Source organism: Pinus tabuliformis, chromosome 4_2, assembly GCF_031772625.1.
Source record: "Pinus tabuliformis cultivar Carrire ecotype Pingquan chromosome 4_2, CPIR1, whole genome shotgun sequence".
Taxonomy (NCBI): Eukaryota; Viridiplantae; Streptophyta; class Pinopsida; order Pinales; family Pinaceae; genus Pinus; species Pinus tabuliformis.
This window is the reverse complement of record NC_142304.1, coordinates 556,886,920-556,912,064: the sequence shown is the minus strand read 5'-3', so window position 1 is coordinate 556,912,064 and position 25,145 is coordinate 556,886,920. Positions and strand designations below refer to the sequence as shown.

The window sequence follows — 25,145 nt, the reverse complement described above, 5'->3', positions numbered from 1 at the left end:
GTCCTGTTGATGGCAAAGAAGCAGAATCTTCTCATTCTAATCCATCAACCTCAGCTCCTGGTTCCGATCCACTACAGATCGAGAAACCTAACCCGGACTTAGTAATCAAACCGCCCGCCAAGGGAGTACTTCGAAGGTCTGCTTTCAATCCACATGCGAGAGCGGCCCAGAATTACAACATTGTTGAGGATTTAGCTGTTTCACCCTCAGCAATGTCGGCTTTGGAAGTGCTGCAATCATGCCCAACACAACGCAAATTACTTTTGTCGGCTATAGGAGCTGTTGATGTTCAGGACCCGAACCTAATAATCTTTGATCTAGAAAATAGTACACCGCGTTTACCTCATCAAATGGCTTTCCAGATCCCAGTGATAGTAAAAAACAGGCCTATTCATCGGACTGTGATTGATGAGGGAGCTTCCACGTGTATTATGTCGATCCAGTGTTGGAGATCTCTTGGTTCTCCTTCACTAAATCAATCCCCGACAATTCTTAAGGCCTTTGATGGGCATGGGTTTCATCCGTTTGGCATTCTATAGGATTTGCCTATAGGGGTTGAAGGAAAAACCGTTAGTCTGGATGTGGAGGTGGTTGATGCCCCTCTAGACTACAACCTTCTCTTGGGTCGAAGTTGGTCTTACGCTATGACAGCGGTCGTTTCATCAGTCTTCCGAGTAATCAAGTTTCCATATAATGGCAAGATCGTAACAATAGACCAGCTGGCTTGCTTTTCATCCGACCAGCCTCTTCAGAGAGTATCCAGCATGTCGGTAAAACGACTATCCCTTATAAGGATGTTGGAGTAGGATTAGTTAAAGATGCCATTTAGTGGGAACTTTTCCTTTTCCTCCAATCAACGCCTTGTCTTCGTTTGCATCCATTCATATGATTACATCAGATACCATTGTTTATGACGATCCTTGGATCGTTCCTTCTGAATCTGAGATAGACTCATTTGGTGATGCTATGCCTTTGAGTCCATATGAAATTGCCTATGAAGCTGTGCAGTCTTTTACCGACCCGCGTTCAACCAAAATCGACCAAATGAATGTGGTCCGTGAGGAATCACTTTTCGCGTCAACCTCGGAGTTAATAGCGTTTCCCGAAGTTGTGTCATCTGACGAGCAACTTCGTGAAGTCCTGTGCGTAGACGATTTACCATGGGAAGATCTTCATCACAGATCTTCGTTTTTACCTGAGGATGATCGTTTCGAAAATGATTTCTCATCAATCTTTACAACTGAATATGTCAAAGAAGCTCAAAATCCAATGAAACATCCTGATTCAGAGCTGAATTTGGGAAACATTTCTCGCACTATTCCCATTGACATTTCAGTCAAGCCCGGAATTGCTGAACACATTCATATAGGTGCCTCGTGTTCAGATGACGAAATTCAGACATACAAGGCCCTATTTCGAGAATTCCGCGACGTGTTTGCCTGGTCCTATGAGGAAATGCCAGGAATTGATCCCGCGATTGTTGTCCATGAGATCAAGACTTACCCGGACGCTAAACCCGTCCGGCAACGTCTGCGTCAGATTCACCCACGAAAAGCGGCTGCAATTAAAGAAGAAGTTGAGAAGCTGTTGAAAGCAGGTTTCATTTATCCCATCCCGTTAACGGATTGGGTATCGAATATTGTTCTGGTTAACAAAAAACAGGGAACAATAAGAATATGCATCTACTATAGGGATATCAATCGAGCTTGTCCCAAGGACAACTACCCAACACCCTATATCGATCAAATAATTGATGATTGTGCCCGAAGTGAAATATTTTCCTTTATGGACGGTTTTTCCGGTTACAACTACCTGCCGATCAACCAAAAACGACTTTCATTTGTCCATGGGGGACATTTTCTTATTGCAAATTACCTTTTGGGCTTAAGAATGCCGGAGCCACTTTTCAAAGGGCGATGTCTTATGCGTTTCATGACATCAAACACATTGTGCAACCGTATCTCGATGATTTTCCCGCTCATTCATTACGTCGAGCTGATCACCTTGTCCATTTACGAGCAATCTTCATGAGGTGTAGGTATTATCGTATTCGGTTGAACCCACACAAATGTGTCTTCTGCATAGAAGTGGGACGATTGCTGGGATTTGTAGTTTCAAAAGCCGGCATTCGCGTCGATCCCTCGAAGGTAGAAGCTATCATCAAATTGCCTCCCCCTTCGAGTCTTCGCCAACTCCAAAGTTTGCAGGGGAAAGCAAACTTTTTACGACGATTCATTCCTAACTACGCCGAGATTACAAAGGGTTTTACCTGGTTGTTGAAACAGAATGCTCAATTCTCTTGGGATGAGATAGCTCAGAAATCTTTTGATGCACTCAAGAACGCGTTGGCCCATGCACCATTGCTGCATCCTCCCAATTACAACCAGGATTACTTTTTGTACCTCGCCGCCGCCCATTCCACCATCGGCATGGTCTTAGTACAGGAAGATGAATTCTGAACGGAACATGTGATTTATTACCTTAGTCGGATGTTAAATCCAACTGAGCTCAAATATTCACATGTGGAGAAATTGGCCTTGGCAGCCGTTCAAGCTGTCCAACGTTTTCATCACTACATTCTACTCCGTAAAACTACAGTCATTTCAGATTGCAACCCTATGATCTACATTTTGACTAAACAATTGCTAGGGGGCAAGTACTCTAAATGGATCGTTATCCTGCAGGAGTTCGACTTGGAGTTTGAGAAATCTAAGTCTAAGAAATCTTTAGTTTTTGCAGAGTTAATGTGTGACTTCCTGCGTGCTGACACAGAAACTGTGGCAGAGGAACCCATTGTGGACGAATCTTTGTTTCTCATCAGCACTTTAGATCCGTGGTATGGGGATATCATCATCTATCTCCAGATCCAATCCTTTTGGCCCGAAGTTTCAAAGTCGGAACGTCGGAAAATTCGATTCCAGTCCCAACAGTACAAAATTATTGGAGATACCCTTTATCGCCGGGGCGGACTTGGTTTTTTGACGTTGTTTAAATCATGAGGAAGCTGAAAGGGTTTTGAATGACTGTCACTCTGGAGCGTGTGGCGGTCATATGTCTGGGTATGCCACAACCCAAAAGATATTGCGCGCTGGCTACTTCTGGCCGTCTTTGTTTAAAGACTGTATTACTGCGGTCCGGAAATGCCACAACTGTCAAGTGTTTGATCGTAAGATGCGCACTCCACCTGCTCCTCTCCACCCTATAATTGCCGTTGGTCCTTTTGCCAAATGGGGTATCGATTTTATTACATGTAAGCCTCACTCGGCTAGGGGGCATGCATATATCATCCTTGCGGTAGATTATTTTACTAAGTGGGCCGAGGCGATGCCTACATTCGAGGCAGACGGCAAGACAGCTGCAATTTTCATATTCAATCACATTATTGCTAGGTTTGGTGTCCCATAAGCGATAATCACTGACCATGGGCGCCATTTTCGAAACGTTATGATGACAGAACTTACAGGCCAGCTTGGTTTGCGTCATGATAGCTCAACTCTTTATTATCCACAAGCGAATGGTCTGGTTGAGTCCATCAACAAAGTTTTAGTTATCATGATCCGACGAATCATTGGTATTCATCGGTCGAATTGGCACAACATGTTATTTTCCGCGCTTTGGGCGTACCGAACCTCAGTGAAAACATCAATAGGGTTCACTCCTTTCCAACTAGTTTATGGTTTGGAAGCTGTGCTGCCCATTGAATGCGAAATCCCGTCACTTCAAATGGCTGTCGAATTACTTCCAGCTACTTCCGAAGAGGAGAAGCGTTTATTATACTTAGCTCAATTAGATGAGACTCGACGTGATGCTGCATTGGCAATCGAGACTCATGCAAAACGTATGAAAGCTCAGTATGATCGAAATGTGACCCCTCGAAATTTTTCGGAAGGAGACCTAGTGCTATTATATGATCAAGCTAACGATAAATTAGGTGCTGGAAAATTCGTTCCTATGTGGCATGGGCCCTATATTGTCAAGCGAAAGCTAGCAAAAGGGGCCTATGAGCTGGTAGACTTTGACGGGGACTCTTTGGGTAAACCCAGAAATGGACTTTACCTAAAGAGGTACTATGCTTAAATGATGGGTATGGAGATTTTAGTTAGGTTAGGTTTTTCTTTCTAGCTGATGTGTTTGTTAGTTTAGACAGTGTGCTTAGCTTAGAAAGTGTGTTTTTCATCGTGTTTTTCGTCGTTATTCTGCTTATCTTGGTTTTACGCTTGATGTTTGCAGATGTCGATGCCTCTCCAAACATACATTGGATTTGCTGATGGTGCTTGTCGTAGTACACGGAATATCTCTTCCGCAGCTTGGGTTATCTATTCGCCCTCTGATGAGTTAGTTTCTATGCATGGGGTAAGCCTCGGTCAAACAACAAACAACATTGCAGAGTACAGTGCAGTGATTGAATTATTGTCTGAATCTATTTCATTTGGGATTCGGAGTTTGATAGTGAGGTTAGATTCTGAACTCGTTGTATTACAGCTTAATAGAGTGTATGCCATTAGAAATCCAGTGTTATTAAGGTTATTTTTGAGAGTGTGTCTCTTGGAACGTGAATTTGATTACATTGAATATTAGCATATTCCAAGGTCTTTAAATACATTAGCAGATGCAATTGCTTCTCGAATGTTAGACAGACATTTGCAATAATCATACATGTAAATTTAAAAACATTTCATCACACATGTTTAACAAGATAAGCCGGTAATAATGATATATATATAGATAGGAGTGTGTCAAAAAATACATCGTCTTCGATCATAGGTTGAAAAACACCTTATGATCGGAAAAAATGATAAGTACAAAAAACCAAAATGTCACATGTGTCTACAAAAACGACCATCCAATCACTGGTGATGCTCTCTATACGACACCACTGCACGAGCCACCCTACACAAGAACCTCCTAAAAGGTCCTGGGACTGCGACTACATAGCGCTGAAGTCTGATAGGAATATCATCTATAGTAGTCTCTGGTATGTCTACTGTAAGACGCTCTAGGTCTTGTTCCAACTCACCTAGGGTCTCTGTGGCCTCATCCCGTGGGGCCGGTGCCGCTGCAACTGGTAGTCTCCTCTCGAAAGGCCGGAGATTGGCTGGACGACGTGGGCCTACATCTGCATTTTGAAAATTATTACTGTCAGTTTTGAGACGATATAAAAAACAAAAAAATAAATAATTTAAAAACTTGTGAAAAATGAAGTACTTGTGTCATCTCATTGTTCTCCCGGTGGAAGAACCATGTCCGGATCTCCACGAAAATCAACTCCGGCATAAGGAAAATCCTGTATAGAAAAGATCTGGTCCTCCAACCAGTGAAAATACTTCGGAGTAAATCGGACAACCTCCGTGCCCTCGTCAGGATGACGGGCCATAACCGCAACCCATCGCATCAATTTAGGCTCTCGGGGAGGCCCAATCTCAACAGTGAGCTGCTGTGGGATCAGCATTAGAACCCTCTCTAGGGTAAAACTCACAACTAAAGGCCCATAACCAAAAGTCTTTAGCTGTCGGTTTTTGGTCCTAGTCAGTTGGCCAACACAGCATCACACCAGTTGAAAATGGTGCCCCGATAGCAATCAATCGCCATCCGTATCTGGGATCCAGTGGCAATGTGTAAAGCGGCAGCCCCGCAAAGTCTGGTAACTGTAAAAGCAATCACCATAAGTTCAGGTCGGGATATAGTTTTGATCTCTATCCCCTTCTCCTGAGACTGAGTGTTACACCACTCTTGTCGGAGACTAGTGATGGACTGGCCACCCGGCCTAGTCCCGAACAGAGTCAAGTGTTCGCCTCTCTTGGGCAAACCAGTGAGGAAGTAAATATCTGAGGGCTCTATCTCGAGCTGGTGCCCTCCAATGTAAAAGCACTGGTCCTGGACGTTCCATCTCTCTACCAGCCACTCTAGAAAGTGCACCTGGGCCCTCATGCCAGGTATGGCCCAGTATTTGTAAAGGCCGCATGCCTTCAAAGCATCAATGGACGGTTGATGATTAATGGCGGCCAAATCAACATCTTCGTGCTCTCTCTCGCGCCAATCAAGCATGGTGGGCAATCTACACACCAGAAAACATCCATTAGAATTCATAAAATCAAAATTTATTGGTCCAATTTGGAGAATTTGGGGTTTGTAAACCCTTTGCGTGGAGTACGCACCCCGCCTTTAGGAACAGGACGTGGGTACGTGGGTTCCCTTAAGGCAAGGTGCGTACGCCCGACATTTTCCCAATTGAGAAAATGTCGGGGTACGCGGGTCACCAGTGGAGCACCTGCGTACCCCGAAAGGCAGACCTTGAAACCCCAAAGCCTCCAAAAAATGAAACTAGGGCCTAAAAACAAATTCTAAATGGATGAAAATGAAGAGGAGGATGTTGTAGAATACCTGATGAGACGACGTTCGATTTCGATGGTCGGATTCTCCGCAATGTCCACGGGAAGTTTCTTGCCAAAAGCCCTTTTTCTCTCCTCAACAGTAAAATGGTAAAAATGAATTGGTAAAAGCCTTTTTTATAGGTTTTTTGGGTAAATAAATAGTAAATTTGTTTATTTTTCACCATGAAAAGGTATTTTTCAAAGTATTTTTATCTATCTTTAAACAGGTATGAGTAATGTGTTGGTTTTTGTGCAGGATAAAGGATTTTCAGGGAAAATTGTCATTTTTCACAAACAAAAACATCAGAGTCATCTTTAAGCCCTTTTCTGACTCCTAAAACATGAAAAGATTGCCGAGCGTTTCTTTTACACTCGTTAAAATGGAATTAAAAGACGGTCCCCTTATAGCCCTTTTCTGACCGTAAAAACTAAAGAAAAGATTGCCGGATTTTTGTTGTTTCAAATTCGATACTGGAAATAAAACGACGTGTCCTTGATCGCTTTTTACTTTTCAGGTCAAAGACACTAATTATGAAAGTACTCCTTGGTCGTAAAAGATCAAGCGGTTCTCTCAAGTATTATTTTATACTTTTTCGGGCTTGGGAGACACAAATTTACGAAAAAGTCAACCCTGGAGTCTTCTTAAGTTTTTTCAGACTCTCTAAAATTGAAAAACGCCGAGTTTCTCCTATACTGGACTCGTTAAAATTTCACAGTAAAGGACCTGTTCGATTACAAACAGGAACAGACCACTCCTTCTTAGGGTTCGAATCTAAACTAAGTTGGACTCATCCGAAGGATGAGCTTATAATCAAGCATATGTTATCCTCCTCAAGCTTGTAAAAAATAAAGAGGTACTTGCCAGAAATGGTGGGGGAAAAGAGAGGAAAATGAGCCTATTTGTTATCCTTTGTCTCAGAAGAAACCTTATCACCACTCTTGAACACGACACTTTTTCATTCACCTGGGTTGGGAAATCCTTTGCCTAACAGTTAATCAAACCACATTGAAAATCTTCAACCGGTTCTGGGTATTAACTTTGGGTCAATTGTCACCAAGCCATCTCTCATGTCATTATGTGTTCAAGAGGTCACTGCAAATAAACCATTCATCTGCAAAATACCTGTCATCCATCTCGACCATCCCTGAGTCAGTCCTTACAGCTACATTTCTTCAACTTGATTTATGATTTCGTGTTGTGGGCTTGCCTGCAACGGGTCGCTTTCTATCGACATCAGCACATTATCTAGAAAGATGACCTAGAAATCGTCAGTACCTTGAAATCTGCATGCATCAATGGCAGGTTTCTCGCCTTTGACGACAGTTTACATAATTGACTTTCGATCGAAGGATTCCGTGACATGTTCGACATCAACGCATTCATTCGCATCTCATGGATTGTACTGGGTACTTTGAGAACCATTGACATCACTTGTGGTCTCTCTCACACTTGTTAACAGTTTACATCATCGACTGGTAATCAAGTGGTTTCTACCATGTTCGACATCAACTCATTTATTCGCATGGATAGAATCGTACCATTTCGGGAAGTAGAAATGAAGACCCTGGATCTAGTTTCCACCATCCAGGCTGCGAGGAGTTTTGTATTCATTATACAGTAGACTAATCATAAACAGATGGCTGCGTCCATACTGTGTCTACATGAGTCTACGATTATGATGTACTGCGAAATCATTCCTATATCAGAGTAGTAGTTAGTTTGTTAGTTAAAGTTTTCAATCTGAGTATGGGAATGCCTACCTCAGTGATGATATGATCTTACATATGTATTTTGTGTTGAATATTTACAGGTTTCGACTGGGCTCTCCATAAGATAATCCTTGAAATGATAAAGTACTTCACCCTTCCTAGATGATATGAAAACCTAATCTACTACAGACTTCGCACTTTAGGGGGCAATCTGTTACACTAAAATTTGTCACCATGACTATTTACAGTCGGTATGGCTCCATCAACTGTCATACTGTCCTCCTTGGCAAGTCTTATACCTTTGCTCCTCATGTCAAACTCCAAGAAAGAGAGAAAGTGCTTAAAAAGTCAAATAACTCTAGTTACGCAGTTTCTCTTAACCTTACCTGCGTGTACGCACCTCAAGTTCACAATACCTGTGTACTTGTACGCTCTGTCTGTAAAGGGGTGGGTGCGTACTCCTGTAAAGGTCAAAAGGTGCGAGTTTTACTTCAAAAAAGTTACTTGTGGTCGAATCTAGAGCATTCTAGAAGATGGTTTGACGTGTATTGAGCGCCTCCAGATGGTTCATGCATCCCTATGAAAGAGGAACTTATCCCATCAAGAGGGGAGCTATCCCATTGAAAGAGGGGCTTATCCCATTGATGGTGGACCTGATTAACTTCCTCCAAAGCATTATAAATATAGGCATTGGGCCAGAGGGAGGGGAGGTTGAACGCTGAACATTCCTAAGGGTAGATGCTGCTGAAATTAGGACTCCCTTATAGAGCTTGAGAGGAGAGATTCCCATCCTTTCTTAGCTTCATTTGGAAGTGGGTGAGCTGATCAAAGTAAAGGAGAACTCTTGCTGGACCCTGGGAGGGACCTGCACAACACCAAGGCACTGGTTGTAATGGTTTCTTTTGTTTCCACCTAATACAATTAAGTTCATTTTTCTCAACAAGTTGTTATATATAATTTGTTTCATATACTCCTTGGTCTTTATGATGAATATGTTTTATTTTATGAGTTATTCAGGTGCTATGTAATCGTTTGCTTGTTAGTGAATGCAGGTTTCAAAGAGAAGGAGGAGCTCATCTGGGTCGGAGAGGCTGGACTGCTACGAACAGCGTTGGACTAAAGGTATGTTTTAAACACCTAATTTCTTGTATTCTAAATGCATATTTAGGGAAAGATAGTGCTTAATTGTCTTGTTTGTCACTAGAAAGCCTTAGCTTCTAGGGAGGTCGGTTTTGTCCGCAAAATTGACTCTTTCCGCATGACAGTCCCAGATAATGTTAAAAATTGGCAAGTCTTTGAAAGTGACACACAGATAAATAACTTCCTGACTTTGAAGGAAGAGTTTTCCAGTATGAACATTGACACTTGAACTATGGATGATTGACAACAGACAGACAGAATTGAGCAGAATATATCAGCTGAAACAACAAGTCTGATTTTGCATCCAACTACTTTTAATGACAAGAATGTACAACAGCTGAAGCAAATAGATTTTGATGAAATAGCTGAGGGAGAAGCTGAAGTAATTGATCTAAAGGACAATTTTCTGCCTACAGGCTTAACTCCTTTGGAGGATTTATTCGATTCAAATGACATCTCAAGGAAGCCAAAGATGCAACCACTAAATGCTGAAATTGAAGACTGCAACATTGGAACCACACAAAATCCCAGAATCGTAAAACTATCCAAAGCATTGCCTGCTGATCAGAAATTGAAATACATTGACTTATTTAAGGAATTCCAAGATGTGTTCGCTTGGAGTTATGAAGACCTCAAATTCTATGATACCTCAGTCATCCAACATACTATACCTTTGAAAGAGAATCAAAAGCCTTTTAAACAGAAGCTTAGAAGGGTCAATCCCGTCCTCCTTCCCTTAATTGAAAAAGAAGTTAAACGAATGTACGAGGCTGGAATCATTGCTCCAATCAGGTTCTCAGAGTGGATTTCAAATCTAGTGCCCACTAGGAAGAAAACAAGGGAGATTATATTGTGTGTTGACTTAAGGAATTTGAACAAAGTCTCTCTCAAAGACCATTACCCCTTACCAAAAATGGATCATATCCTACAAAGGGTAGTGGGGGCCTCTAGGATTTCATTGCTGGATGGATTCTCAGGATTCAATCAGATTTTAGTACACCAGGATGATCAAGACAAAATTGCCTTTACAACACCTTGGGGAACCTTTAAATATGTCAAAATGCCTTATGGGCTTAAAAATGCAGGGGCCACTTTTCAAAGAGCAATGGACATAGCCTTTGCCAAAGAGATCCATGATTTCCTAGTAGTCTACCTTGATGATCTCACTGCCTTTTCAAAATCAGACCAAGAAGACTTAGAACATTTAAGACAGGTGTTCCCAATTTGCAGAAAGTATGGCATATCTTTAAACCCAAAGAAGTCACTGTTTGGCCTACAAGAGGGAAAGCTCCTAGGTCACATCATTTCAAAAGATGGCATTAGGATCGACCCGGACAAAATTCAAGCTATCCTTCAAGTGCCTCATCCAAGAAACATCAAAGAACTACAAGCCTTTTTAGGGAAGATTAACTTCTTGAGAAGATTCATTCCTAATTTGGCTGAGCTCATAAGACTGCTAAACAATATGCTGAAGAAAGACTCTAAAGTCAAGTGGACCATGGAAGCCAAACAAGCCTTTGAGGATATCAAAAGAGCTTTGACAAATACACCAGTCCTCACAAGTCCCAGGTTTGATAGAGATTTCATCATTTTTTCCTTTGCATCTGAGCATACAATTTCTGCTGTCCTATTGCAAAAAGATGATCAAGGGTGTGAGAAGCCCATTGCTTTCTTCAACAAAGCTCTTAGAGATGCCCCACTCAAATACCAAATCATGGAAAAGTAAGCTTATGCCCTTGTAAAGGCCATCAAGGATTTCAGAATTTACATTTTATACTCTCATGTGATTGCCTATGTCCCAAATGTTGTGGTTAAGGACATTTTAACACAAGAAGGAATTGAAGGTAAAATGGGCAAATGGATTGCCAATATCCTAGAATATGACATTGAAATCAAGCCTACAAAACTAATAAAAGGACAAGGGCTAGCCAAACTGATGACTGAAACCAATTTCCAAGCCCTTGATATCAATGAACTGGACAACAAACAGGAGATGGCGACTCCACAGATCAATCAAGCCTTTTTGCAATCTCCCTGGTATGCTGATATATGTTTTGTATTGTTAAACCTGCAAGCTCCTCCAGGGTTGTCCAGAACTAAGAAAAGATTCTTGAAAATGAAAGCATCAAAGTTTTGTATCATAGACAATGTTTTGTTTTGGAAAAATCATGAAGGAATTTTACTTAATTGCCTAACATTGGATGAAACTGACAATGTCCTCAAGGAATTTCATGCAGGTGACTGTGGAGGACACTTATACTGGAAGTCTACAGCTGATAAAATCCTAAGGGCTGGATTTTATTGGCCCTCCTTGTTTGCTGATGTGAAAAAATTTGTAATGTGTTGCCACAAGTGCCAAATCTTTGAAGGCAAGAAAAAGTTGTTACCTCTACCACTCAAACCTATTTCAACCAAAAGACCATTTCAGCAATGGGGTTTAGACTTCATTGGAGAAATCCACCCTTCCTCCTCAGGCCAGCATAGGTGGATTTTGACTGCCACAGACTACTTTACCAAATGGATAGAAGCCATCCCTTGTACGCAAGCTAATGACTCCATTATCATGCAATTTTTAGAAACCAACATCTTGTCCAGGTTTGGCTGTCCAGATAAAATTATTACAGACAATGCTGCTGCTTTCAAATTGGAAAAAATGATCAACTTTTGCCATAAATACCACATGACCTTGGGCCATTCCACAACCTATTACCCTCAAGGCAATGGCCTAGCTGAGTCCTCCAACAAAAGCCTCATCAACATCATCAAAAAAATCTTGGAGGAGAACAAAAAGAATTGGCATAAGAAGTTGGTAAATGCATTATGGGCAGACAGATTGACCACTAAAAGATCCATTGGTACAAGTCCATATGAACTGGTTTATGGAATGGAGGCAAGGTTCCCTTCATCTTTGGGAATCCCTGTAATCAAGTTGCTGCAAGAAATACAAGCTGAGCCTAATGATATTCAAAGAAGGATCAATCAGACTATACACTTGCAGCAAACAAGAGAAGAAGTATATCAGAGAACCCAGATTCTACAAGATAAACTCAAGAAGATCTTTGACAAAAGAACAAAGGCTGAAGACTTCTTCATAGGAAACAAAGTGCTCAGATGGGATTCTAGAAGAGAGGACAAAGGGAAACATGGCAAATTTGATTTTCTTTGGAAAGGACCTTATGTCATTCATGCTATACAAGGTAACAATACTTATTTCTTGAAGAGTTTGGATGGCACAAATACTGAGGAAGGCCCAGTCAATGGGAGAATGCTCAAACATTATTTTGATCCCCTTTGATGAACACAACACAACTCTATATTGTACATAAATATTTGTAATTCCAACATTTGTATTTACAGTGGTTAGATAAGGAAACAAGTGAAGAAAATTTTGAGGAAAATCAGGGAACTGCACCATTTTTTGATATATGTTTTGTGTCTATCGTTGGAAATCAAGAAAGCACTTGGGAACTATAAAGATGATGATAAATATTCAGAGAAACTAGCAAATACAAGGCTGTAATTTCACAGCAGATCAGCTCATAAGGACTGTATACAGGATATAGAGGTTCAGATCATTGATATTCAAGAGAAGAAAATTTCATGCCACAGCAATAGTTAAAAAACAAGGCAATCTGACATGCTGTTCTTGGCCTTTCACAAGGAAAGGCCATCCCCAAGTGGAGCCACTGTTAGGTTCCTATACCAATAGGTTTCATTTTTCATGATGACCTAGGAAGTGATAAATATGTTCATCTTTTCATGCTGCAAAGGTTCCATATTTTGTAAAAGAATTAGAGAGAGTTAAAAAATGTAAATAGGGTATGCCCTAAAAGAAAAATCAATTGGTCAGAAAAAATGATAAAAATGAACCCCAAAGAAAGACCATGAAAGTGGCTAGCCCAAATGCCACTGCTAGCTAGATGGATGGCTCAACAGTTCAATCCGGACCATGCCATGTTTTAAATTGCTTGTTCTAGACTAGAGAATGGATATCTGTCCAAACAGTTCAAGCTTGGCAGATCACTAGCTAGGTAGAGAAATTAAGGAGCCCAACTGCTCAATCTGGGCCCTTGGAAGAGATAAGAGTAGATTTAGATAGGAGGGCAGTCAAAAGAAAAGAGGATAATCAGGGTCTGCAAGTCTAAGTGCACCCATGCAAAAGGAAGAAAAAATGTTAGGTGTATTAGGCTGGGTAGGTAGTTTGAGGTTGCAGAAGCAATTTTTGGATCACTTGATGTGTTATCAGTCACAGCTTGTCTCATCAATGAAAGAAATGTCAAAGCAGTTGTTCGATGGCAGAACTATGGAAGCATGTCTAACTCCCTTTCACCCTCCCCCTAAAAGTTTCTTACTAACACCCCTTAAGGACCTTGGGATCTGCCCAATAAGTCCTGCTTTCACTTCATTTTGCCAAATACTAAGTCAAGTTTTGGGTTTTCTTAAGGAAAAGAAGCCACATTTCTTGTGTAAAAACCTTTTCTTCCACATTCCATTCACTTCTAAGTTTTCCTTCATAAACTTGGTTTCATGCCCCTACACTTTCACTCCACAAGGTCATATTAACTCTTAATTCTATTATATAGCTCCCTAGCTACTTTCCCACCCCTATTGCTACAAAAAACTATATAAAATTCCAAAAAATATTACATATCCTACCCTATAGCATTATAGCTATGTATATATAGTTTTGGGAAATAACAGTCCATTTGGGACTATTATCAACCCTTCCGCGTCCTAACTCCGGAGTTAACCTAACATTTGGTTAAGTTAATAACCTGTTTCCTCACCCCTTAACCCATAACATTTTACCATTCTACCCTATCGCGCTCATCGTTTAAAGTTCTGGTTTAAATGTTTATTTAAACATTAAACGTTACCCCGGCGTATGCACATAAACCCACTTAACCAAAGTTTTCCCCCGCTGCATTCTGAATAATATTAAAATATACGGGTGGGTCCCCGCGTCGTATCACCTCGCCATGTTCGCGTCCCGTCAACCGTTGATCTGTGCCCTGCAGATCCGACGGCCCAGGTGAATTTCGGAGCGCCCCCAACGTACGGGAGTTAACTTCCGATAGCTCGACGGTTTTCCCGCCGTACAAAAGACGCGTGTCCCGTTTTGATTGTATCGAGCTGCCTCTGACAATTACCGCCCTCGTACAGAAGGCGGTCCGATAAAACCACAAACCGCCTTCTGTCTTCCCGCCCCTGACGTTAGCGCCACGTCGCCACTCACGTCACTTTCGCGTCAACCTATCTCTGCTCCGTGTCACCGCCACCTCATCCCCCTTGCGTCCCCACCTTGCCACCGTGTCTTGTGCCACATCGTCGGCCCCGTCACCTGCCACGTCACCCTGCCGTACCCGAGACCTGCCGATGACGTCATGCTGATGTCATCACAGAAAAGCGCCAAAAGCGCCAAATATGCCAAAATTTTCATAAAAACATGTATTTCGATCGTTTTGTTCATTTTTATTGGACAAGTTGGAAGCACCAGTGCATGCCGTTTTACGTCGTTTGTTTGCCCAAATGAAAATTTGACTATCCCAGCCGCTTCCGCCTGCAACTTCAACTCAATTGCTCGCCACTGAACCAACTCGATACCCTCGGCTCTATAAAAACCAGGTATTTGCCCAAATTCTACCTGTTTACCCTTGTTTTCGCCGGTTTCTCTATTTTTCTTGCTTAAAACTCTGCAACTATCCAAACCAAGCACATTTCCGCACCTAAATGCAGCCTGAATTTACTCAGTAACCCTCTGTTCACCAGGAACCCTCCGAACCCGCGACAACTTGCAAATTCGCCATTAAAAAACGTTTTTAAGCTCGGGTTGTCGGCAAAACTCCATACAGCTCAGCATTCTCCCCTTTTACCACATTCCACTGTAAAAACCTCAGTAATTGGGCTGAGAACTATCCCCATTTCCCTCTGCAGTTTGCCCACAATCTTTTTAATCCCTGTGAATTCATCAAAGAAAAGAGAAGTTTTTCAAAAACTCTGCAAAGTGACCTCTTTATAATAGCCACAGACCTTGAAGGTTATTGCCTCATTTGAACTCATTGTGTAGCTATTTTGCAAATCCTCAGAAGCTCTTTCATCAGCCTGTTGTTACACTAATCCTGTTTCCAAGGATAAGCACATATAAACCTCAAAATGGCCACTCCCACAGCATTAAATATTGCTCCCTTGAATGCACCACATAGGAACCTGGAATGGCTGCCCCTTGCTGACAGAGATTACCAAATGAAGGAAACAGTGGAACTCACCAACAAATATCACATTGAAACCTTTTGTGAGTTAAGAAAGAGATACAGGAGCAATGCTGATATCCTTGGTATCTGGGAGTCCAATCTGCCAATTTATTATCTCCCACAAGTTAATGTATTCCCTGACCTTATCCATCAATGCTGTGAAAATTATGAGCCCACTCAAAGGGTAGTTTTGGCTCCATCTGGGACTGTTTTGTTTCACATCACCCCTCAAGCCATAAATAGGATGCTCAATTTTGAGCCAACAAAGCCTCTGGTTCCTCTCTCCATGAAACTTTTGCTGGACCAAGGTGCCAAGCTGCCCAGCTCAGAGATCACAAGAATTTCCCAGTTGTTCATGCAACCAGATTGCCAATTCCAGCAGCCTCCTCCTTATCTGCATGTATGGTTTAATGAAACAGGAAGAATGCTGGTAGATATCATATCCTGCATCTTGGGATTCAATACCAGTGAGTATGTGGATGAGACAGTTTTAGTAATGTTGTCTATGTTTGCTCCAGGACAGCCCCCTGCTGTCCAATATGATTATGCCACCTTCATAGCTGATAAGATTCATGAGCAATTCATGAACCTGGAGAGAGAAAGGGTGTTCAAACATACCTCCTATATATATCACTTGCTGATGTACTATCAGCCTGATAGTTTCCCTGTTTTCCTTAGAAAATTAGATGCTAAGGGGGAGCGAAGGTCTGTAATATTCTGGTCACTAGTCTGCCACCATGTTTATTCCTCTCCATATACATAGTGCGAGTTCATTGACCTTTTTGTCTATCCAGCTACTTGCTTATTATCAACAAATCCTCCTCCCAGACTTACTGATGAGATGCAAAAGATCCTGCAACTTTCCAAAAGCTATAGCATTGGTGACTGGTATTTTTACCAAAACCACACATTAATCAGGGTTTATGGCTGTGAATTGGCCCCCTACAGATTGCCCAAATATGTCCCCATGAGACTATTTGCCTTGGAATACTTCCGGAAATTTGGTAATGCAAATCTGATCCATTTCTATGGCAAAAGCAAAAAGGCATAGCTAAAAATCAGACATCAATTGGGCCCATTCATTTTCAATAAGAGAGAAGAAGCCTGGGTGGAGGCAGACAAAATGTTGAAAAATTTTCTGTTACTAAAAACAAGCTTTTATTGGGCACCATATGACCCCAATCACTTTATAAGCCTTAGAAGAATCAAATATAGGCTTGCAGCATATGAACACTGCACTATCCCTCAAATTGAGCAATTTGCTAATCAACAAGAGTGGGTAAAGGGCACTCTAGTTGAAGAATTTTTTGAGGAAGAAATAGCAGAAAAATCAATCAAAGATCTTGAAAAAGCAGTTGATTTGGAATCTTTTGGACAGGTGTTTTTCACAGCCCCTCGGCATCTTGGAGAAGGCACCTCTTCTGCCACAGCTCCCGAGCAAACTGCCCAAGTAAGTGCCCCACCTGCAGCAACAGATAAAGGAAAAGCAGTGCAACATTCGGAAGAGCAAGTGCAAAATTTGGAATAGCAAGAAACGATGGCAGATCGGCCTACTTCTACAGATGGACAGAGTCAAGGGCAAGACCCTGTAACTCAAACAAAAGTGACTGAAATTCCTGTGTTACAGACACCTCTAAATGAGGAAAGGGCAAAGAAGAGGGATAGACAGGAAGAGACCCCTCCAGGGACATCCACAGAGCAGCAAGGAGAAAAGAGGCAAAGGTTAAATCCTTTTTCGAAGGAAGAAATGCCAGAGGGGCCCACAGAACAACAAATTCCCCCAAGCATGGAGACATCGGCTAGCTCCTTTCAGCAGGAGCAAGAGAGATAGCAGGGGGTGGAAGTAACATCCACCAGGCAACAGGGCAGACATGCCTCTGATATCAAAAAAGCATTCACTGATATCAAAGCTAGGAATGAGCCAGTGAGACTACAGCTGTACAACCAGCTAATAAGGATGGCCCCTACCAATCAACAAAGGCTAATGGCAGCCTATGACATCCAGGAAGGGAGAATGACCCTCGGTCACTTCAGACCTACAACTCAGCAACCCCAATCAGCTGCTGATTACATTAGAACCAATCTGGAAGTGTTCGCCAAGGATATCCATCCAATGGACCAGATTGAATTGCACAAGCAGACTGGGGAGATGGTATATTCCACTTTAGCAGATAAAACATTGTTAGCCCACAGATTGCAAAACTCTTTGCACAATACTGCTTCCCAACTAGAGTTGGAGAAAGCTTCATCACAGGCCAAGGACAATAGAATCAAGTCCTTGGAGGAGATCATCATAGAGTTGGGACATGATCCCACTGATCCCAAGGGTGTGCAAGCTTTGATAGAAAAGAAGGATGAAGACATAGCTTCCCTAAGAAGACAAATCAAGCTGTCACCCACATTGCATCCTCAAGCTACAGAGGTGGCACAACAAAAAGAGGAGCAGGATGTAGTAGCTTTGCTTACAACCTTACATAAAAGGTTGGTAGAGACAGAGAGTGCCTTGGAGGCATCATTACAGGGGAGACAAGGAGAGTTGGCCTCTCAGCCAATTCAAATAGCTCAGATTCTCATAGCTGCTCCTCCCACGACCACCAAAACAGTCCCTCCCACTGTTACAACATTAGAAGCAGGTGCCTCAAGCTCAGCACCAATTTCAGCAACTACCTCAGCACCTAGAGAGCAAGGCACCAGCTTGAGAATGGACAACATGATGAAAGAAATAGAAGCCTTGGAATTGCAAATGGCAGAATTGAAAGAAACCAAGGAAAAGTTGGCTAAGATTGAGGAAAAATATGATAAATCAAAACAAGAAGTGGCTGAGAAGACAAGGGAAGTCAAAGCCTTAGAAAGAAGAATAAATGAGCTGGAGAAAGAGCTCACTTTTGATAGGACTCTAGCAGATATCAAGAAAATTTTTTGGGCCAAGATTGGCCAATCCATTACAGACCAATGGCAATCCATTGAAACTATTCATGAGCAAATGGATTTAATAAGCTTGGCTCAGTTTGAAAACCAAAAGGCTAGAACATCTCTAGGAAACATGCCCGAGCAAGCTAACAAAATGATCCAATTTTTGAATACTCGCACCAAAGGGCAGTTGGCCGAATTGGGAATCAGGAACAGGAATGAAACTATTTTGCTAATAAAAAGGGTGTCAACCCTTAGGAATGTTGTGCAGACATTGGAAAGAAAATGCCAAGAGATGCAAGCAGAGGTGGATGACTTCATAATAAAGATCACAACATTATAGAGCAGAGGGCTACCTAGCCTAGTAATCAGTGCTGGAAGACTGCTGTCACATGAGCATTATGCCAACAGAGTGAACAATTATGCTGCCAATCAAATCACATCTTCCTCAAGCACTTCAGAAGATACAGGGCCTCCATCTGGACAGGTTGTCTTTGATAAATTAGAAAATCTATTCTTTATTGCACATGAGATAAATCATCTCTTTGAAGACCACCCAAATTTTTACAGATACACAGAAGCTGATGAAACACTGATAAAAATACAAAGGCATCAGCTACCTACAGAAGATTGGTGGAGAGGAATGATGGAGACGTTGCTCAGGTGATTTTGATTATTAATTCTTTTTTGTAAACTACAGTTCAACATATACAGATGGCACGGTCTAGCAAAGCAGCATAAAGTAGAATTGGAACGTTAATTACAGCTCATTAAAAGTAAAGTAGCCCAACACCAAAGATGAAGACCATGAAGACCAAGACAACAACAGGTAGCATAACAACATCAGAAAAGCACACGTAGAATAAATGTGCGGTAGGCAGTCGACTCATTCAGCCTAGAAAGTCAAAAATTCTTTGACATAATAGACAGCTAGCAAGCCAATATTAACTACAGTGTTTAATTCTTCATTTACTTCCTTGGAAGAGTTGGTGATGTAATTTATTACATGAAGACTCATCATCTAGATATTTTGTATCATATTTTTGTATATATACCTCCCCATAGAATGTATTTGGGGTTGGTAGATGATTCTCTCTCAAAGAGCTGCGCTGTAAATTTTCAGACTTTCTAATACAAAGAGCTGGTGGAGTTTATGATTTCTGCACTGTCTGGATGTGAACGTGATGAGCTGCGTTCTGCTACAGAATTCCTGTGTTGTTTAATGAAACAATAAGTTTTCCTAAACCGTGTTTTGTCTTTTCTATGTTTGCTAAATTCACATATATGTTTCATGATCTTAGTAACAGAGAAGGAAGAATAGCTCAGGACTTGTTTGAATACACCCTCTGCTCAATCTCTGTTTCTAACTGTGTTTTCTTCATAATTAGTCATGAATATGAATTCTTAATTGCTCATATTTTAATTGATTCTCTCATTATGAATGCTGTTTAGGAATTCTTAACTGCTCCTAGATAATATTCTCACACTTTCCCCTTATCAGCATAATGAAAGATCCTTGACTGCCTTTCATTCCCTGATTCTATACCATCGATTCCTAGATTTGAAGATTTGTTTCATGGATACCTGTCTGGTTCTGTAGTAGTACCTCTTCCCCAACAAGCACCTTCAGCAGTATACAGTCATTGACTCCATTGCCCAATGGTCTAAGCTATTCTGAGGAGTGCATATCAGTTCTATTTGAAATCTTCATCCAACCAAACTTAAAACAAAATCCTGTGCATTATAACTAGCCTAAAATTACACCAAAACAAAGTTAAATCATAAAGAGAGAGCCCTCTCTGGTTGCAGGTAGGCTAGGACCTGTAGCTAAAAGATTGGTTAGTGGTTACCTCGGCCGTATTCCCTTGGGAGTCAAAGGGAACAACTTGAGTGATAATAGTAGAGCATTTTCAAAATTTCCTATACAATATGTAATCTTCGTTGTCTATCTGACTATTGTTGTAGTTGTTTTTGTGTGTTTTTTCTTTCTTTCCTTGTTTTGTTTGTTAATAGTGTGAACTTGAGTACCCGGATTTGTGACAAATACGATGAATAAATTAAAGTGAAGCATACAAAAAACAATATAGTCAAATAACAAACATTGAATCTAATCAATAAATGCATCTTAAATACAAACTACTAAATCTACACAGTAGTAGTGACAATAATTTGAAACATTGTCTAATGAAACAACAGCTTAAGACTTTCAACTATTTAAGAAGGTGTATACATTTCACCATATTCTAGACATTATGCTAATTGTGCAAGACTCAAAGAGAGATATACTGTTGACCAGGTTTTGTAGAAAATTGTTACCAACCCCTCCACATTCTTAAACAAAGGCCCCCCACTACTTGTTTCAATAATTTTTCATATTTCATCCAATAAAGGAATTAATGTTTTCGTTATTTTAATGTGATTTCCTAATGACATGTTTCTTGCGATCAACATGCCAGGCTCACCCATTTTCCAAGTGGATGCTTGCAACTACTAATGTTAACGAGACCACGAGGCCAGTCACACCTAAGTTCCAATGAGACTTGTAGCTTAACAAGAACAATTCCATCCTGAATGAAACACCCCCACATGAAAACCGTGGGGAACACTCATAACTAAGTTTAGGGAAAATTTGCATCTGGGGTTCCCAGGCTTATTTTATCTGACATTCATGCAACAACTACGCATGAAAATAGATTCTTGGCCACTAAAGTTTTAATTGATGAGGAGAAACCACCAAGAAACTGATTCAACTTGTTGACTATGTGCATGGGAGGCCTACCTGTTGGCTAAGCGAATACTTGGAGATGGAAACCTTCCCAGAGGAAAAGCATGTAGGAAAAATGTGCCTAAGTTTCAGGGAGACTTGCATGTTAATCATAAAAAATTCATCCTGGAGGAAACCTTGTCTGAGTAAAACCTCGGGGAACACTTGTACCTAAGTTCCGGAGAGATTTGTATCCAGGGTCTCGAACTTATCTTATCCGGGATTTGCGCAACAACTAAGCATGCAAATATATTCTCGGTCGGGAAGGATTCAATTGACCAGTGAGCAGTTACTAGGAACTTGATTCAGTTTGAGAAAAATGACGTGAATCATCTTAGAATGTTAAAAACCTAAAATTTAGACAATTATAAGCTCAAAAACGAATGATTACAACGATACCACAAGTTGAGTACTAGAACTATTCTGAAGTCCTCAATTTTGATTTAATTGTAGACTTGTATCTAGCGTTTCAGACTTATTTTATCCTAGATTCACGCAACAACTAAACATGCAAACAGATTCCCGACCAGGAAAGAATAAATTAATTAGCGAGAAATCACCAAGCACTTGATTCAGTTTGAGAAAATGATGTGAATGATCGTAGAATGTTAAAAACCTAAAAGCCAAACAACTATAAGCTCGAAAACGAATGGTTATAGCCATACTACAAGTTGACTACTAGAACTACTTTGAAGCCCTCAAATTTGATTTGATTGTAGATTATACAAGAGTGAAAAGCTTCAATGCCAAAGACTACTCCTAAAGCACAAGGCTCTAATGCCACTAAAGTAGAATGTTTGGAGGAATATTCTTAACTTGTTATGGATATACTTTATAATTTGAAAGCGGGGAAAGGTCCCCAAAATCCTCTTGCACTGAGAGAGAAGAATAATTGATAAAATATCGAGCTATAGCTACTAAGTAGTCTATTGAAGAATAAGAGGAACATTATTGAACAAAGGGCCTCAAACTACTTGTTTCAATCGTTTTGAATTTTGGTTTAGGAAAGTAATTAATGTTTTCATTATTTTAATATGATTTCATAACTAGAGGTTTCTTGCAAAGGGCATGCAAGGCTTACCTGTTCACTAAGCGAATTCTTGCAGATACTAATGTTAACAGGAAAAATTTATTCCCAGAGGAAACCTTGTCATAGAGAAACCATCAAGCACATTTGTACCTAAGTCCAAGTTCCGAGTAGAATTTCATCCAAGGTTCCCATGCTCATTTTATTTGCCATTCGCGTAACAACTACGCATAAAACTAGATTCATGGCCAGGAAAAAAATAATTGACCATTGAGCAACCAACATGCACCTGATTAAACTTGAGAAAAGTTATGTGAATGACCACAAAACCTTAAAATCCTAAGATCGAGACCATTATAATCTTGAAAATCAATGATTACAACCATACCACAAGTTGACAATGGGCATGTGAGGCGTACTAGTTGGCAAAGCGAATGCTTGCGATACTAATGTTAACAAGAACAATTTCATCCTGGAGGAAGCCTTCCTAGAGGAAAAGATCGTAGCACATTCATACATAAGTTCTAGAATTGAATTCGAGGTTTCCAAACTTATTTTATACGAGATCCGCACAACAATTACACATGCAAACAAAGTCTCGACCAGGAAGAATCAATTGACAAGCAAGCAATCACCAAGCACCTGATTCAGCTTGAGAAAAATGATGCAAATGATCATAGAATGTTAAAATCCTAAGGTCGAGATGATTATAAGCTCGAAAATGAATGATTAGAGCCATAGCACAAATTGATTATTAGAACCATTATGAACTCCTCAAATTCCATTTAAATGTAGATTATACAAGAGTGAAAAATTCCAATTTCCAAAACTAATCCTAAAGCAAAAGGCTCTAATGTCATCGGGATAAAATATTTGGAGGAAATCTCTTGCACTAAGAGAAAAGAAGAATTCACACAACATCCATCAAGCATATCAATAAAAGACAATGGCAAGGGAAAGGCCTCACCCAAAGCCCAAAAGAAGGCAGTAACAAATCAACAAAGTCTACGAAGGAAACTCTTGGAACCTGTAGTACTGAGAAGAAGAGGTCAAAGAAAAAAATATAGAAACCATGTTATATGGTCTTGCATGAGTCCAACTTACCAAAGATTTTGCATGGATGAAAGAAAAAAAATATAGCTACTAAATAAGTTTAAGGATTAGAAACATGTTGAAAAAAATCAAGCTATAGAGAGAAAACTGATACAAAGTTAACAACAATCAAGATAGTCAAGAAAATGAGAAACATATTTTCTTGTTGCTCACCAACCCGTGGCTAAAAGAAACAGCTAAGGACCTGTCAATGCTTCTCACAAAGTTCACATCAGAGAACATTTGCAATGAAATTAAATTAAAATAGACTAACATCCAAGAAGAATAAGCTACATGCATCATGAAATCAAATTTTATTGAATTAATCATATAATTGCAAATTACTTTATGAATAAGTAGAAGAAGTTACTTGAAGCTACCTTTTGCGAACACTTTTAGAAACCCACCAGAACGAGAAAACCACCAAAATTCTCTACATCTTCTACGAACACTAGGAAATCCACACCCTATACAAACACTACGAAACCCACCAAAATGAGAAACTCAACAAAATTCTCCAAATCCTTTGAAAACACAGGGAAACCCACCAAAATTATCTTTAAACCCCAAAACAGAATTGTGTCTCACAATTCTCTCTATGAATCCAAAGTTCTAAACTCTAAAGTCGTTAGATTTGATTTAATTGTAGATTATGCAGAACTGAAAACCTTCAATATCCAAAACTACTCCTAAAGCACAAGGTTCCAATGCCATCAAGATAGAATGTTTCGAGGAAATCTCCTGCATTATGAGAAAAGAAGAATTGACACAACATCGAGCTATAACTAATGAGGAGTCTATTCAGATAATCTATAGGACATGCATCCTATCAAGAAAATACAATGGCAAGGGAAAGGCCTCACCCAAAGCCCAAAAGAAGGAACTTACAATCCAACAAAGTCTACGAAGGAAATTGTTGGCACATTTGGTACAAACAAGAAAAGCTCAAGGAAATATATAGAAACCATGTTAGAAAAATGAGAAGCACACTTCCCTGTCACTCACCAACTTGTGGCTAAAAGAAATAGGTATAGAGTTGCCAACGCTTCTCACCAATTTTGCATAAGAAAAAATTGCAATGAAATGAAATTAAACTAGACTAACATGTAAGTAGAATAAGCTACATGCATCATGAAATCAAAATTTACTTTTTGAATCAACAGAAGAAGTTACCCGAAGTTACGCTATGTGAGCACTTAGAAACCCACCAAAATTCTCTAGATCTTCTGCAAACACTAGGAAACCCACACCCTATGCAAACCCTAAGAAACCTAGCAAAAATCCTTCAGATCTTTTGCAAATAATGGGGAACCAACCAAAATTCTCCAAATCTTCAAACCCGAGAACAAAAATATGTCACACAATTTTGTCTATGGATCCAAATTTCTCAAAAGCCAAGATGAAGTCACGAGTTCCACCTGTCACAACCCTCTAATTCATTCTCTATGCTATACCATGTACATTCACATTTCAATATCACAAAATCGAGAGTTCACCTACAACTTTGCATTTAGAACCATTGTAAAATTAATGCATGTTTTTAAATGTTGACATCCACCACATCTTTCATTGTAGCAACATCTACATTCAACATCAAATTCCTTTAATGCAATACTCCTCAAACTGGGTGAAGTGAGAAGGTGTGGCACTGACTGAGTATGAAGGCACATTCTTTGGTGTCCAAGCAGGTCTCAGCGTGGCCAACGAGGTTTTGGAAGCACCAAACCTGTTTTAAAACAGGTGAAAAAAAACAACCATGGATCAATCGTATTGAGGTCTCGACTTTCAGAAGCAAAACAAAGGAACGCTGTGGTACTATCTTGGGCTGCTCACATAAAAAATGCCATTAATGACCTTACCTCAAATGCCTTGGGAGCCGA

At 40.4% G+C, this 25,145-nt stretch overlaps 1 pseudogene; it reads right to left on the bottom strand.

Annotated features, from left to right (window-relative positions):
* Positions 1-15,623, bottom strand: part of LOC149170474 (F-box only protein 6-like) — a 56,769-nt pseudogene extending 41,146 nt beyond the window's left edge.
* Positions 15,624-25,145: the final 9,522 nt, after the last annotated feature.